The 17,412-nt window shown below is 41.2% G+C and overlaps 1 protein-coding gene across 2 annotated transcripts in view; it reads left to right on the forward strand.

The window, feature by feature from the left end:
* SGMS1 (sphingomyelin synthase 1) overlaps window positions 1-17,412 on the forward strand; it is a 99,906-nt gene that overhangs the window by 6,970 nt on the left and 75,524 nt on the right. Inside the window, exon 2 of one of the 2 annotated variants that reach the window (XM_062637915.1) lies at window positions 16,594-16,634. The exons of the other annotated variant lie outside the window; for it this stretch is intronic. The gene's annotated coding sequence lies outside the window, so the exon portion shown is untranslated. The remainder of the gene's footprint in view (window positions 1-16,593; window positions 16,635-17,412) is intronic. 2 annotated transcript variants of the gene reach the window in all.

Consider the following 17,412-nt stretch of genomic DNA (forward strand, 5'->3'; position numbering starts at 1 on the left):
AAGAAGTTTGCATTTGCCAAAAGCAACATTTAGTAATGGGCTAGGGTTTCTTCTTGAAATAGTGCAAAAGCCTTATTTTGCAGTAATGAGGAATTGGCCACAAATTAACAAAATGACTTGTCAGATACTGCCTTTGGTTTTGTGCATATGCAATTTCCTATTTCAGTTTTTCTTCTTTTCAAAATGTAAATAAATTGATCATCAAAGGACATTTTAAAAGCCAAAACAGGGCCCAAAGCATATTTAAGTGTATTAATTGCATTCTGATACGTTTTTCAGTTTCTTTGTGAATGCTTGCAAAAAAACAAGTACCTATGGTTGGGTGACACAGACCCATACAGCCACGTGTCTTACCTTCCAAGCATCTATAATGTTTTTGAGAGGCAGTGCCAGAGTTAAGCTGAGAGTTCAGTAAGTATAAATGGCTACAAGAATATCTGTAGAGATGACAATCACAGAGAAGTTTGTTACCTCCTGTTCAGAGCAAGACTAGCTTCAAAGGTACGTGAGGTGTTGAAAATCTCCAGGGAAAAAGATCTATTGCTGTAAGAGTCTCATGTGGTCTTTAGGAAGAGGGGTTCTTACCTCGTGTGTAGAGAGTCCATCCTGCAAGCTTTATTCAGTGTTTGTCAGTGCTATGCTGGGAGTGGAAAAGAGGAAAGAACATGAGAGACAGATAATAAGATACAGGTGCACCATGCAGTAGAAAAAGCCATTAGTTATTTTCTTCTCTGTGCCTGTCCAACTGAGCTGACATTCTCAATGGACTACCAGTTACTCCTTAAAGATCTTGACTTCTGAGTGGTGCTGCTTAACTCACATTTCATCATGGCGCAAGTGAATTGGCAGTCATTTTATAACTGCCTACAGGGAACTTTCCTTAGCCATCTTATTGAGTGGCTGCCAATCTTTAAAATCCTTTTATCATTATTCCCATTAGAAGACTTCTTTGCTAATATCACACAAAGCACTTAAGAGGTTAAAAATGAATTGTTTGCATTAATTTTGTAATCCCTCTCACACTAATAGTAATAGTGCTTTAATACTGTCCATTCGTAGCTGGGTATGAGCAAATATTTTAAATAGTTGTTCACTCTACAAAAAATGTTTACTGGCTTTATAAATGGTTTTGTATTTTATTCAATAATGATCTGGGAATCTTGTTTCCATGTTCAGGACTTCCTTTCTGTTCTTTTCATAGCTGTAGCCTGAAAGCAGACTATACACTAGAAATCATAAGGAATTGCTCTATTCCTTTAAGTGGTTCTACTGTAATAGCTATGTGTTGAAATACAGCCTGCAAGATGCAATGCCATGCTACTAAATTAATTACTTGTGTTTATTTGCAGATTGGATAATAACCCAGCCAGTGTTTGGCCCTTCTGCTATAAGCTTTGCAAAATTGCGAAGCAGACAGTGCTTTGCCTGCCTCTGTCTAGCTGTGCTTTTCAGCACACGTTAGAATGGGGTTGGTTGTTAATGTGTTTCTGTTACATGCAGCTGGGGGGATGCTGAAGCTCCAGCCTTTTCAAGGTGAAGATTCTGAAGTCAGGTCTCTCAGCATGTGCAAAATTAATCATAGCAAATTAAAAAGCCAGAACAGCTTGATAATTATGAAAATCCAAGAGATATTTGAGTTTGTTTACCTGATTTCAAGAAGATTAAATCTAGTATTAGACTGCTTAATAAATATAATTAATAAAATATATCTGGATACTTTAAAGCACAAATAGGTTTGTAAAGACAATTTTTATACTGTGTGAGAAGGATTCATTTTTCCTGTGACCTGTGTCAAGCTGAAGCCTATGTATCTTTTGTAGGTAAGGTGCTGCTGCTTGTAATTGTCTTGTGTTTCCAGCTGTGTTGCTCATAGTTGGACCTTACAGGGTGAAGTAATTTCAAAGTAGCTGAATATGTATAAGTGAACAATCCAATAAGTACACCTTACCCCTTTTTGAACAACAGAAAAAGTAACTGCACCTCATAGTCTTGGTTACTGAGGCATAGATGGGGCACACAGTTTGGTCCTATCTGTTTTGTGAGTTCATGCACAAATGTTATCATTAAGACTTTGACTAATTGCAGGGTGTTTAATGTGCATGCAAATGCTAATAAGGATGGCATGCTAGTTTCTAAAGGATCCTAGCTGATTTATTCCGAGTTTTCATTTAAGTAGCAATGAAAATCTTTTTGATGTTTTCAGCATGTAGATCAAGTCCAGATGTTCACTGGAGATGAACTACTTGAATTTTCTAGTGAGGGATTTTAGTTTTCTTTGGTGCATTACTCTGGGCTGGTGGTGGCAGGGTGGCTTGTGGCAGGCAGAGGCTTCCCTGACTCAGTGACCTAGGTGAGATATGAATGACTTGGGGCTGTAAGCTGTGATCCCTATCACTAAATCTCTTTTAGGTTGAAAGACTGCAGGTTCAATTCCCAAAGGTTTAGGTGTGTCTGTTCAAAGTGAGCTTTCTGAGCTGAATTGATTCATGGCTGTCATAGAGCTGTTTGTTTGTTTGTCTTGTTTTTTTTTCCTCTCCCCCTTCTCTTCACCTTCCCAGTTGCCAGTGTTAAAGGGTGTTCCAGGAGGTTTTGGAGAAGTGTGTTGTGGTTTACCTAGCAAAGTAGGACCTTATCAAGAGGGAAACAGCAACACACTGAATGTCAGCATGTGAGATCATGCCCACATTGTCCACTCTCACTAACGCTGTAGTAACTGACTTTTCTTCCAGGTCTGTGTCATGCAAAATAGCAATGGCAATCTCTGCACCACTGAGGTGGAATAACTTCTGCAATGACTGTGTTGACTCCATCAACACACTTTCTTTATGACTGATGTGGTTTTGAGTTACGGTTTGGTTCCCCCCCTCTTTTTTTTAATAAAACAGTATGAGAGGCAATTGTGGGTCTGTAGTAGACTAAACTGAAGTCAGTATGAATGTGCGCCAGGTTTAGTTCTTGCATCCTTTTGTCTTTGCTCTTAATGTTGCTAATAGTTGATAAAAGAGGCAACATAAACTTCACCTATTAGAAGTCATCATCTTAATTCCACAGACGCTTCACAGTGAAATGCCTGAAGTAGGGTGGTGAAATGCTGGCACAGGTTGCCCAGAGAGGTGGTGGATGCGCCATCCCTGGAGACATTGAGGCCAGACTGGATGTGGTTCTGGGCAACCTTATCTAGTTGAATCTTCACAGGTCAGTTGAACTAGATGAAAGGACCTTTGAAGGTCCTTTCCAACTCAAAACTATACTATGATTCTATGACTAAGTATTTGAAGAGTGGATAATGTTGATGTTTCTGTATTTATAGCTTTAAAAATGTGTGGAACATTAAAATAAATACAAAGAGGAGTGATCTCTATATTGGGTTCTCTGGAGGCAGTATTAGTCTCTTCTGAATTTGCGGATTTGTGTCCTTTCAAGGACTGCTTTAAAAACATTTCCTTTTTTATAAAGTAGGGTTGAATTATTCTGTGGACATTTATATAAAGTGACTTGGCTGCATGCTTAATAATAACCTACATATTTTATTTGTGCTGTTCTTATTTTTAAACAAGGATCTCAAGTCAGTCCCTTAAAAGACGGATTGTTTTGTATAAGGCATGTTAGATTGTCTTGAACAAAGTACCTTCCCTATTTTTAATTGGCACTTTTATTGCTATGATTTACGTTCACAGGGTGAGGGCAGCACTGTTCCTCCAGTGGCTTAGACAAGTGTTAAAAGTTAACTGCAGGGAGGGAGAGTTTAAGCACAGCTTTTTAATGAAAGTATTCTCAGCATGACTTTGCAAGTACTCCCAAGTTAAATCTACCTGTTGTGGTTTCTGTTGTCAAAGTGGGCAGAGGTTTGTACAAGGCTCAGGAATGCAGCTACAATAATATACTTTCAAATCATTTGTTAGAGTATCCTTCTGGTCTTCCTGGACTGCTGGTCTTCTCACCATTTCTCCATGTCTTCCTCCTCCTCGTGTCCATTCACACCTTTTGAGCGCCACCCCGTGTCTGGTGAGACCTTTGCTGCCACCACCTTCCCCCTGGGCTCATAGATATCCTTGAGAGGTGGCTGTTAACCTAAAGGGCATGGGGAAGGAAACACAAACCTGGTATCTCCAACTGCTTGTCATTAGAGGAGGAACAGCAGTGGGTTGTGAGGGAGCCCCAGCTGAGTGCATGGGGAAATTGAAACCCACTGCCCAGTCACAGAGTTGCATCTGCTGCTGTGGAAGGAGAGTGCCTTGGCTCTTGCTCAGAAAGGGTTAGTCATGGCCCCACTGGAACACATGGTGTAGGTACCACTGACTCCTGCTTTGCTGATGGGGACCTTGTGTTTGGGACTTCTGATAAGGTGAGAAGGGAATGATAACTTGATAGTTATCAACAGCTGCCTTTGCTGGATCAGTCACCAGGTTTGTGTGTGTTTATATACTCAAATGTAGGAATATTGTTCTGGCAAGTGCATTGCCAAGCTCAGATTCTCTTTTCATGCTCACATGCAATTAACTTGCTAGAAATTTCAGGGAGGGGATGAAAATGTTGTAGATTGTTTGTAACAACTGGTAATAAGCCATAGCTGATCAAGCGTAAAGTGTGGGCTGTTATTTTGAATGGGTGTTAAAGCAGAAAAGTAAGCCTGAGTTGGTAAGGTCAGCATAAGAAATTTAGGGTATGTGTTGCTTTTCTTGTATATTAGTCATAGAGAATGTTTCCTTTTTTCCTTAATGAAACTGCTTTTGCCACGTGTGTCAATCCATCTTTAATCCTATATAGAAAGATCCATGGCTATATCTGATGAGAGCAGAAATCTGCTCTTGCATTTGGGATTTAAGATATCCCTTATGCAGGTACCAGCTCAGCAGTTAAGCTTATTACAGTAATTCTGTTGTGCCATTCAGGTTGTTTCTCACCCTTCCCCCAGTCAGGCTGTTCAGCAAGCACCCTCCAAGCGCGGAGTTGTGGGGAGCATGGGAGGATGCTTTGCCACGATTACTGCCCCCTCTTTTTAACAACCAAAAAACAGTGTGTAGAGCTGCAAGGAGGGAGGATCCTCATCCTGCTTCTTGCAAGTGTGCATGTTTGGATTTTCACCAAGCTGCGTGCGATAAAACAGAAAAAAAACTTAAGCACTGAAGGCACCCCGGTTATGTTCCCGCCCAGGTCATACGTGCCACTTGTGCCGTGCTTGCTCTGTGAGAGATCAGCCTGCATGTTTACATCCAGAAGCTCGACCAGGATGACCATTTTTAGTTTCAAGATCTGCTTTTCCCAGCAAATGTATGTGTAAGGCTGGAGTTAGGGATAAGCATCCCTCGAGGGCAGAGCACGGCAGGGTAGGGGAGGGAGAGATGGCTGCAATTCCTGGTTGTGCAGGGCTGCCTCTCCTCCATCCCCGCGGAGGGATGATCCCATTCGAGCAATCAAGGGAAACTGGCAGTTTTTTAGCAAGCCCCAAGACTTTGCAGATGACTTTTAGGAGGGTGGAACAGATTCCTTCTCCTGACCCTGAGGTGTGTCTAGTTTTGGGGCCTGTGGCTGGGGGGAGGTAGATGCAAAAAACATGCTTTTGTCAGATCCGAGGCAAATCTGCAGTATAAAGGTTTCTTTTGCTGAGAAGTGGAGAATGTTGTACTACCGATAGATCTAAGGACCTGCGTGCTGCTGGCACATATATATTTTTTTTTTTCTTGAATTGAGAACCGACAGCAAGCAACTCCAAAACCAAATCCTGTAAAGCAGAACCGGTGAGTTAATATCATGTTGTGCTGCGCAGCACAAATGGTCAAGAACAGCCATTTTCAGATTATTTTGTTTAATGTCGTGATTAATTTTATTATTTATTTATTTATCTGTTATGGTACCAGTGCTCTTTTTGGTGTTGTATTACTGTTCTGCCTTTTGAACAAGTCATGGTGGGGGTTTCTGTTCGTATAGGGGAAGATCCTTTCTATGGAGTGACTCCATGTTCCCAAGCGTAAAATTTCTCTGTAGCCCCAGCAGCACTTTTCCCTTTTGAGGAAGATGTAGTTCAAGTTTCCTCCGTCTTTTCCGTGATTTTTAAGAGAAAGCATGCTGTTTTGTTCTGGCCGAATTTGCAGATACATTGCTGGAGCTCCAGTTTTCTCTTTCCTGACAATTTAGTGGTTTTGCACCTCTCATAAATAATTTGATTAACTGTTAAAACTGGAAGAGGCCGTTTGACATTTATAAAACTAACGGAAAACTTGAGTAACACATGCATTATAGGAGATGGCCTCTCAAAAAGGGAAGTGATACAAAAGCTGCTAATGTTTTCCTTGTTGACAAACCTGTTTGGAAGAGATTTTAAATCCCTCGCATCTGTGCAAATGCAATTTTCAGGCTGCTGATTTTTTTCAGGCTATTAGTATTTTTAACAGGAATAGACCAGAGCAGGGAATTCCTTCCTCTCTCTCCAATGCAGTACTTTGGTTTCTTCAGGGAACTTGTCTTTCAAAAACCACAGTTCGGTAACTGGGTGCGGTATCGAAGTTTACCACAGAAACTGCCAGAGGAGAAAGTATTTCAGCAAGAGCTAAATTCCTAAAACCCACAGTAAAACTCTTCAAAGTGTAAAAGCATTGAGATTGCATAGTGAAAACGGAGAGATGGTGAGGACTAACAGATGAGACATCGGGGAGAGTGGGTTGCTCATGCAGGTCAAACCCTAGGCTGGTCGTACTTCTGGCTTTGGTGCTTCAGGCTTTTAAAGTAATGGTGGTGTGGCACAGTGGTTCCTCCGTCTCGAAGAGCTGCCCTGTCTCTGTCAGCCCCACGGCTGTGCCTTCTCCAGCCCCGCGCCTTCTGTTTGTGCAGTGGAAGGATCTTTAGCTTTGTGGCTCCTCTTTGGAAGTGGTAAAAGGCACGTCAGAATATGTATTTGAACTCAAAGTATGTATCCGTTATTTGCATTGGTAGCGATTCTCAGGCTGCTGCGGAATAGCCGAGGGTTTGCGAGGTGCCGAATAGCTGCGCGGGAGTCGGAAAGTGCGTCTTTCTCCGTTGCTTTTGTGGTCCCCGCCCAGATTTGCTTATCCTACAGGGCTTTTCTCTGCCTTGAAGGCAGAAGCTTAGCAAACAAAGCGCTTTCAAAAGCAAACTCTGAAAGTCTATCTCTTTTGTAAGGAATTTCTAAATGAATACCGATCGTCGTTTCACTGAAGCCTGGGAGGTAACCGTTCTTACCTTTTTTTTTTAACTGCATATGAGGGATTTTGCAGCAATGCACAGATGCTTTTTTTAATGCGCAGAAGCAGCAAGATTAAAAAGCAATTACCCTAGCCTGAGAGGGCCGTGGTCCAGAAAATTCATTTTCCAAGTCGATGGCTTTTAGGCCAAGACAGAACGTAGAAAACTTTTAAGTACGAGAAACAAATTTCTCCTGTACTTTGTTGCTGTGAAACGTGAATTACTTTATTTATGGACACTTTTTGCCGCCCTCCAGTGACCCCTCAACTCCTCCCTGCCCCCTAGCAAGTCATCTGCCGCTTGTCGGTGTGTATGTTCAGACCACTTAAAAAGCACTGTTACTGAGATTTAGATATCATTTGCATCAGATTAGGGATGTATTGATTTTCAACACAGGATAACTGTGGCTAATCAGCCACTCTTATACACTGCTTTGTAGGCTAATTAAAGACCCAGGTGTCACTTTGTAACTGGTTTTTACTTGCAGTGAATTAGTCAAGTGCATTCCTCTCCTCCAGTGCGTATATACGCAGGTGTCTTTTCTGGCCACTGCAACAAAAGAAGAAAAGAACTTCTCTTCGCAGGAGAAAAAAGCTTCTGCTGAATTTGGTGTGTATGGAAGATGACAGTAGAGCCTTGCTGGGAGTTTGAGGACTGTGGCTCCTCTGAACATGGCATATTATCAGAAGGGTTGCTGCTGAACTTCTGTGTTTTACAGCCACGAGGGATTAAACTGCTTCCAGCACACAGATAGCAGGGCCTCTGCTTGCTTGGCCTTCAGAGACCTAAGAAACAGTCACGATTTGTGAGACTTGGGAACAGGCTGCACCTCAGCTGGGTCACCGAGCTCCTTTGCAGACCCAGCCATGGAATTCAATACTCCCAAGGGGGAAGTATGCATTGAATTACTGTGCCATTACCTGTATCATGCTGCTCTGGTGAACAGAACTGCCTTCCAGCTACCTCCTTCTTCTCATTGGTAACTGTGGCACCAATAGAATTAGCAAAAAGGAACATGTAAGACAATGCTAGTGTAATAGAAGATGTGCTGTCTCACTTCAGCTGCTCTTAATCTCAGACTTTGAGTATGAGAGGCTGGTGAGATGTGCTGGATAAGTTTAAAAAAACAGACCAGACCAAACCAAAACCAACAAACCAAAAAGCCTCACTGTGAAAGGGGAAGAAGGAACTGCAGCGCAGGTTCAGTGTGTCAGGCTCTGCTTGCACTTCTGGGTGTGCAAGATGTTGGGAGGGACATAGCTGGGACAATGACCCCAGCTGACCAAAGGGATATTCCATGCATTATGGTGTCATGCTTAGCATATAAAGGTGTGGGAAGAAGTGTGTGTGTGTGAAGTTTGTAGTGATGGCGTTTGTCTTCCCAAGTAACAGTTACATACAATGGAGCCCTACTGTCCTGGAGATGGCTGAACGCCTGCCTGCCCATGGGAAAGAGTGCATGAATTCCTTGCTTGTACTTTTCATGCATATATGGCTTTTGCTTTCCCTATTAAACTGTCTTAAACTCAACCCACAAGTTTTCTCACTTTTCTGATTCTCTCCCCCATCTCGATGTAGGGAGAGTGAGTGAGCGGTTGTGTGGGATTTAGCTGCCAGCTGGGGTTAAACTGTGACACCCTACTAAGCAAGAGGCAAAAAAGCAGCATTTAATCTAGTTCATGAGGATGGTGACAGGCTCTTTGTGAGTGGCTTGTGACTATGGGGAAATCGCATGTGAAGGTGACATCAGTGTGACAATATAAATCTTGCTACTGTGACTCCAGAAATGCTGAATGTGAGTTGAAGATGTAGCTGATGTAACTAAATGTGAAATGGAATGTTTGGCGTTTTAAAGCTTGTTTTCAGCTATTGTGCCTGTGCCTATCCTTTCTTTCCCTCCTGCATGAGATGTTATAACCTAAAAATAAAATGTGTTGTGTGGGGGGAATGGGAAACGAGATGGTATGACAGATTTCAGCTTTCATTGCACCAGTGTTTGCTCTGTGCGAGAGGTTTTCTTCTGGTCAGTGAAGTCCATCTAGGTCAGAGTAGTTCAGACCATTCATTGTGCAACTGAGACTGGGCTAATGCTCATCTGCTCTCTGCCCTGTAATTAATGAAAACCCTAAATAGGGGAGATTGAAGAAGGCAAAAGGTTGTTATAATTTCTCTGAGGTGGGCATAACCCTTTTAGATCTCTGAAAGAGAATGAATTTGTTTTCTATGTCACTATCCTTATGCACTGTCTGGGAAAGGTCTCTTGGTGAGGTGGTGACAAACTGTTATGCCATTGATTTAAAACACTGGTAGGTCACTGGCCTGTCTGTGGTAGATAGATGACTTAATTGAAATAACCAGGATAGCTGTGTCTTTTTCCAAATGTTTAGAGAAGAATTTGAGTGGACAGGAAGGCTGAAGGTCACTTTTACAATCCATGACATGTAAATTCAAAGGTACAAGGTAGCTTTGCCTGTTGCTCTTTGTGCTGACTGGTAAGATCGCTATGGCTTTTAGTTTGACATGCTTGACACTTGCTACAGCATAGGTGCTCTTTGCACGCCTACTTCCATGTGTTTCAGAATTAGGCTTTCTCTCCCAGTGCATTTGTAAGCATGTGTCTGTGGAGAAAGAAAAAGAGATCTCATTTTTAAAGATTGTAGTTGTCTTGTAAAACCTGGAGGTGCTGTGTGATCCTTCTTGTATATGAGAAGCCTGCCTTTCTGCCTCTCCTGTGCTTTCAGAGGTGTAGTTTTTCTTCCCCTCCCCCCTTTTTTATTTTCCTTTTTCTAGTTTTTTTTTTCTTTCCCCCCTTTTTTTTTCTCTCCCCCTCCCCCTAGCTAGGACTTGAAAATCTTGTATGAGTTGGCTGCTTTTGGTGTTCCTACCTCAGGAAGTACAGCCGATGGTTTTGTATGTTGCATTTAAGCAGACCAGCTAATTTTGGCTCTTAATATGCCTGATGTTAGCTACTTTTCTCTCCAGTGTAAGAAAAAAAACCTGGAAAATGAAGTCTGTCTGGTTTTACTGTCATGTGATGGTTGTGATGTGCTCATTATCTTCCAACTTGTCCAATACTAAGCAATAATTTTTTTAATTTTTTTTTTCTTTTTGGAGCGAGACTGATATTATCTGTGTTCACACATAAAATCTGCATGCTAGTGCCAAGGGTCTCGTCAGGAACCTGTAATAAACTTGCTAGCTCTTGCTTGAGACTCATCTAATATTTTTATACTTAACTGTTATGCAAGACTAGTCTCGAACAAATCTTGTGGGGCTGAAGTTAACCTCATAGAGGATAAGCACCAAGTTGATCAAGGTTTATTCAAACTTGTTTCTTTTGTTTTTTTTTTTTTTTTTTTTTTTTATTTTTGTTTTGTTTTGGTTTTTTTTTTGTGTATTGGATTGTCTGGGTTTCACTGCTTGCAGTTCCTGTTTGTGTAAGGTCTGACCACACAGGGTGAACTGCAACTTTTAAAGCAGTATGATTAAGACCTATGTGAAGGTCCATGCTTTTTGTAGTACAAGAAGATGGCTTATCAAACTGTAGGGCATATTTTTCTGCACATATATTTTTTTGTAACTTGCTGTTTTGTTACCCCAGCTTAGAATCTTCTAGTGTTTTTTAAAACTATAACATATGTAGTGTTAATTTGCTGTAAATGTTCATATAGGGAATTAAACAGAGCAGGAAAACATTTCCTTACCTGCAGGTCACTGTTTTAAAAGTTCTTCTCCCCCCCCCGTTATATTTGGTTAATTCTACATTTATAATGTAGCTTGAGTTAAGTCCATTGGTTAACTGGGCAGTTTATGAAAGTGAGGAACTGGTGCAGAACCAGTTTATGGTTGGGAATTCCCTGGCAGGGTCAAACAACAAAACCACAACCCAAGGAAAGTGTGCACCTGAGCTCTAGGCTGGCAAACCTGCAGAGTTAAATAAGGAGACAGTATAGAAAAATGCACTAAACAATAACTATGACAGAACCAGTACAGTGGCGCTGGAGATAACTGTCCCCTGATCCCTCTTTCCCTTTGCCTAGCTCCCAGTTTAGGTGCACTGGCCTTAGCAGGAAGGTACACCTCATCTGATTGAGCTTTTGCTGCTCTGCTAAAACAGGGATCAGGAATCAAATACGTTGAGAGCATGCCTACAGTATGTCTTTAAATGAGTAGAGCTTCGAGTGAAAAAGGAGATGCTGCTTTGCTTCTTTTAACGATAATGTTCTTAATATGCCTTCCAGTTCTGTACCCCTGGGATAAGTGAGTTGTGTTGAATTGTGACTTTTTTAAAAAATATTCTCTATCGACTGTTATGCTTTTGTCTCTGGTGACCAATGTGTAGTTAATTCCTCTTGTCTCAAATAACAGCCTAACTAATGTGCTTTAGGCAGTTTTGTTTTTAAGGTGGGCATGACTATTGTAAGTCTTAAGAGATCTGCTGGCCTTCACTACTGCAAGTTAAATTGCAGACCAGGCTGCAGGGAAAACTCCTTTTATAGTGGTTTTCCATAGCCTGCTTACCTTTGAAGACCCCATATTACTCTGCTGCGACATCAGGTTTTTCCTACTGATGCAGTGGGCTGCTCTGAACACGGAGAGAGTGAGATGGCGCCCTTGCTTCCTCCTCTGCTTGTTCTCAACCATGTTGTAACGACCCTCCTTAGCATCTGTTAAGAGCATTCTACTCTGCTTTTTGTTTGTGCTTTTTGCTTTAGCAAAATAGTCTTTTATAGCTCTAAAGCCTTAAGGAATAAATTTTCTGGCAATAACTGCAGGAGTTGCAGCTCTTTACTGTGCTAATGCTGAAACCTGTGTTTTTCTTTAATGTTTCTCGGAGCCAAAATGTGTTTGTTTTTTTTTTTTTGAGGAAAAAAAAAAAAGGCATTTCACCCTCTGTGTAAACTACTTAAAGGCAACCTTTAGCCACAGTGTGGAATGCAGCCATTGTGAACGTTGCAGTGTGAGCAAGGACCTCTCTGCATAGTTGAGGGCCAGGGTTGGGATGTCGTGGGGCAAAGTGTCATATCTAAATGTTAATTTTGATGAGCATATCACACTCCAAACCACTTATGGTGTGAAAAATTACTGGCATCTGTAAACAGATTAATTTTTATTTATAGAACAGTTCACAGTAGTTTTTCTTACCAAAAATTGCCACTGAAGATTGCTGCGTAGTAAGTTGGAGCAACTAGAAATGTATTTACAGAGTGCTGGCTTAACACCAACCCTATCAGGGTCCACTGCAGAAAAATAGACCACAGGTGATGGCAGAAAAGCATTGGAAAGTAAATCTGGTAGGTATGGTTTAGCACTGACACTAGCGGATGTGTATTGTCCCACTGTTAACCAGTGGCATTATCATTTGTCATTCATGCAGTGCCATGGTCAGCTCTGTCACCTGCTGGGAGAGTTGCTGTTCTGTCCTTTTATTCTGTAGGCTGTTTAAATACTAAAGAAAATATGTAGTATGTTGTTGTCATTTGTTGAATGTTGCTAGCAGCAACCAAAGTGATGAACTTTTTTTTGATATTTAGATACTTATGCTTTACCAGAGATGATTTACATTCATGAAAGAATGTAAATATCAGTTGTTCTGCTGCTTGAAAATATTAGTATGACATCTTAGGAATCATGAAGAAGCCTATTGAGATGAAGTCTATTTTTGCATAATTTTTCTTGCACAGAAAAGGCACGTTTCTCATATTTGTTATTTTACAATAAAGGATTTCTAAAACATTTCCCATATGTTATTACAGAGAAGTGTCTTCAATCTGTGGTTTGTAACCTGACATATGTTTAGGAGAAAGAGCTGAGGGAGAAAACCCTTGACAACTTAGAAGTTAGGTGGTAGTAGTGTAAACATACCTGCTTGAATCTGTAAATAGCCTGGAAGCCAGAAATAAGAATTTCTTTCCACCTTATCTGTGTGGGAGATGGGATGCAGCAGTAACTGGAGTCCCAAGGATTTGGAAGTGGCATGTAGTCCCCTTTCTGCACAGCAATAGATGTGTTTGCTCTCATTGCCAGATAATGTTATGGATGCAAAGTTTGGCAGGGATCAAGGGAGTTGGTGTGGGAGGAGGGGGAAGCTGAAGAAGTGTTTGGATGAGAGATTTCCCAAGCGTTCATCCCCTTAAACCTCAATACAGTTTTAAGAAACTCCTGGAGCTGAATGTAGTCAAAGCCTCAGATAGTGCCTTGTCAGACGCCAGGCACACTTTCAGCTGCTCTTACATGTTCATTCAACTTATGGAGCAGAGCAGCTTTGATTTTTATTTTTTGTTGCATGGGGATGGTGTTAACTTAAAAAACCCTGAAGCTTGGGGTGACTGAATTTGAGGGTTGTAATAGTGGAGGCAAATGCCAAGCTTTTAGTTGTGCGATAACAACGCTGAAGGGAATCTCTGTGGAAGGTGGTCACTGAACGTGGATATTACTGGCTTCAGCCCAGAGATGTTATGGGAATGATACCTTCTGTTTTTCCATTTCACAGCCTTTCTTTGATTGAGTTTTGCTGGACAGTAAGGTGAATTGAAAAGGAGTTTAAAATAGCATGGGATAGCTGCCCGCACAGGCATACGTGGCAGTTTGTTGTTCCAAGAGCAGTATAATTATTTTGTAAATTGTGTAGAAGAGACCCACATACAAAGTACAAAATGATACTTTAAAAGAGCTTAAAAAGGTTTAAAGAAACATCCTTTATAAATATCATTGTTGCTAACAGCACATTTTTCTGTACTCAAAATATCTTTAACTGGTGAGGTAATGTAGGGTGAGCTGCTTGGGTACATTTGGAGTTGCATTTGCCAGATGAGTGGAGAATGTGTTTAGGTTTTTTTGGTTTTGTTTGTTTGGCTAGTTTTTGTGTGGTGGTTTGTTGGTTTGTTGTTTTTGTTTTTTTTTTTTTTCCTCCAGTGAAGGTTTTAATGTGCTTCATGAAGCAGGTTGGTTTTAGCTTGCTTGAAAAGCTTGAGCAGTGGACACAAAACTTGTCAGCATGTTTCCAGCTGTCCTACTAAGTATCTCCTGACCTCCTTGCCCAGGAGAACCACTGACATCCACTGATGATTCTGGAGTTTGAACTCCATGCAATGCACCACATGTCCTTGGAGGAGCTGCAAGACCAGAGTAAGCTGGTGTTTGCCTTTGATGCAGGGCACAAAGAAGACATTCAGTCACCAGCTGAGTGTCAAGTTTCAGAAGTAAATCTGAACTAATGCTCTTAACCCTGCCGGAGCTGAAAAAGCCACACAACAGATCTGGTTTTGTGCTCTGCTTATTTGCCTTAATTTCTACAGTCTGTAAATGACCTTGTCTCTCCATTCTGCCTGTCCTTCCTTTGAGATCTGCATGTATGCGCACCAGCATACATCTTAGTGTTCCCATTCTTCCCAGAGCATCATCACCACTACTCTGCAGGAACCATATTCCAGCTAGTGAAGTCTCATATGGTACCTGTTCACATGTTAGAGGCTGAAAATAGCCCCCAACAATTTCTCAACTCTCTGGTCAATGAAGGGTGCATCTCCTTTTACCAGAAAAGTTATCTGGATTCCTCTTTTTGTAATAGCTTTGTATCAGCTAGTTTAAAAAATGCTTGGAAAGGTGGAATATGTCTAACAAGGGCCTCTTGTTTCAAAGCACTTGCAAAATGGGAAGAGCTAAGTTTAAACTGCTGTGGTTTGTTTCCTAGTCAGTAGATAACTTGACAAGGAAGGCTTTTGTTTGTGAAGTCGTGTTTAAATATAGTGTGAATTCTGACACATGCTGTTGCTTGCAGGTCGAGGTGAACCATTTCTGTCTCTGTCCCCTTAGCACAGGCACGTAGACTGTGCTTGTCATGGAATCCTCTGCTTTCATCCCATTCTCCTCCAGCTCCTGTAAAGCCAAAATAGCTACCAGTCAATGGAAAATGATCCGTGAGATGGCAAACACCAGTTTGGTCAGTAAAAATAAGCAGTATAGTAGGCAATTTGAAGTAGGTCATACTGGTGGCAGAAGACAGGATACTTTGCTCCTGTTACTCTCTGTTGCAAGACTGACAGCGAGTTCTGTATCCAGTTTGTACCCTGCATTCCTTATCAATGACATGTTTGCATAATGAGCTCACAAGGTATAGTACTAAAGGTCACCAGCTGAGGGGAAGGCTTGTCATTTTCTAGTTGCTTTTCGGGAAGAGGCATGTGACCTTTTATGAGTAGGTTTGCTGATTACAGGTTGAGGCAGCCCTTGGTGGATTTGCCAGTAAGCAAGGAACATGTGTTTCAGAAGCGAATATTGTAGCAGGCAGCATTGCATTCAGAAAAATGTTATAACAATATGCCTTGAGATTATGATCAAAGCTGAGGCTTTCGAGAAAGTCCTTATAATAGATACATATGTGTATGTGCACTAAGTGGACTGTTAGTGGGAGCTGTGTGTAATAGTGGCAACTTCCTTCCAAATAATGATTCAGAAAGTATTATCTGTCTAAATAACCTGACCAAGGGTTTTTATAACCAGGGGAAATTACCTAGATAGGTCTAACTGCTGATATCCTGAAAATGACCTAACTATGAGTTAGTTGCAGTATATTTCATTTTATTAATGTTTTCTAACCTAGTAATAGCTTGTTTGGTTTAGAGTTAACTCATCTCAGCTGTCTATCTTCAATTATTTTCTGGTGAATATTGGAAATTTTTAGCATCTCACCCTGCAGGGGCAGTTGAAAATGTTGGTATCTACCAAGTTACTTCACAGTGTCTTAGTGTTCATCTATTGTAAAGATTCCAAGTGTCTCTGGGCAGCTGGGACCCTAAGTGGTAAAGGGACTCAGCAACGTTGGGGTCAGATTTGTGGAGAGGTGTGTGTCCCGTGAGGTTTTTTTTGGAAGGCTGCAAGGTGGGGAGGAGGTCTGAGGGGGGGAATTACTATTTTAGAAACAGGGGAAGAGACCGTTTCCTTTTAATGGGATTGCTGTTTGTTGTGTAGTCTTGTGTTAGACCTCCAGTGACATGATCTAAAAATAAACCCAGGCAACAGGCAAAATGGGGTTTTGGATCTGGTTGTTTCTTACTGGAAGTGGCTTTCCTCCTTTGTTGTATCTCCTGTCTCTCCTGTAGTTATTTAGTAAGAGAACTCTAAAGTTGTCATCTTACCTGGTGCTCATGCAGTATCCCCCTCCCCCCTTCTAAAAATTATGCTTCACCCTATTTACACCATAAAATGAAAGTCAAAGTTGGTGTTGTACAGTCTAGTGGAGAAAGTACACAGCTGTCTTAAATCTGAGACTGGTCACAGTCACGTACTTCTGTGCTAAAAGTGCAAATTTTAATAGTGAAGAAGGCGAGCTTGCTGCAGTATCATTCGTATGTCACTGAAGTCTGAGCTTCCTCCCCTCTGTTTTGTTCACAGAGCCTTGTTCAGTCAGTGACATGTTGGAAGAACTCACAAAGGTAATCCCATGAGTAAATCTTGCTAATTAACATAATTATGTTGCTGTCAGCGGTGATAACATTTTTCTCAGGTCTTTGGGACACTAGGAATGAGTTTGCAGCGTTTGGCTACCATCTTTCCATACAAGAAATGGGCTGCCTCCTTTAGTGCTTCACCAAGCACTGATTAACAATGCGGTGTGTCTGGCAGAGGGGGAATTATCTCTAAATCTTCCTCCAATAGAAATGGAATCTAAAAATATTATGATTTTTTACAATTAAAGACAAAAAATGTAAAATGGAGGTTACTCTAAAATACAACAGCAAAAGCTGGGGTGGGAGAGGGAAGTATTTGGGTAATGGTTCCCTACTGCAGCTCTACATAAAACAAATTAAGGTCGTTCTTTTCTTAAATAACCTTTCACTGGGAGTGAGCTCTACCTTATTGCTACATGATTTTATTGTCTCTGCAGGAAGTGTGCACAGGCAAACAGCTGTAGATTAGGAGTAATCTGCAAAATAGTTCATGATTAGTATGCCTTTGGAGAGGTTTTCTGTGTGAGAACTGCATCACAAATTTTACTGGCTTATTAAGTTCGAAGAATTAACTGTGAGGAGGATTAAAATGACATCTTAGACATTGGCTAAGCATTCTGTCAAAATCCCTTGCGTTGTCTTTTAATCAATTAATTTGGCTTCTTTAATCCCCAAGTGTACTGGGTTGGCCATTCATGCAAGTGATCTATTTAAGCTGAATTTCTCCAGTGTATTTTAAAAAGTACTTTGGTGTGTCTGGCAA

This window comes from Pezoporus occidentalis, unplaced genomic scaffold (genome assembly GCF_034315485.1).
Source record: "Pezoporus occidentalis ecotype Australia unplaced genomic scaffold, CSIRO_AGI_Poc_V1 ctg54, whole genome shotgun sequence".
NCBI classification, from domain to species: Eukaryota; Metazoa; Chordata; class Aves; order Psittaciformes; family Psittacidae; genus Pezoporus; species Pezoporus occidentalis.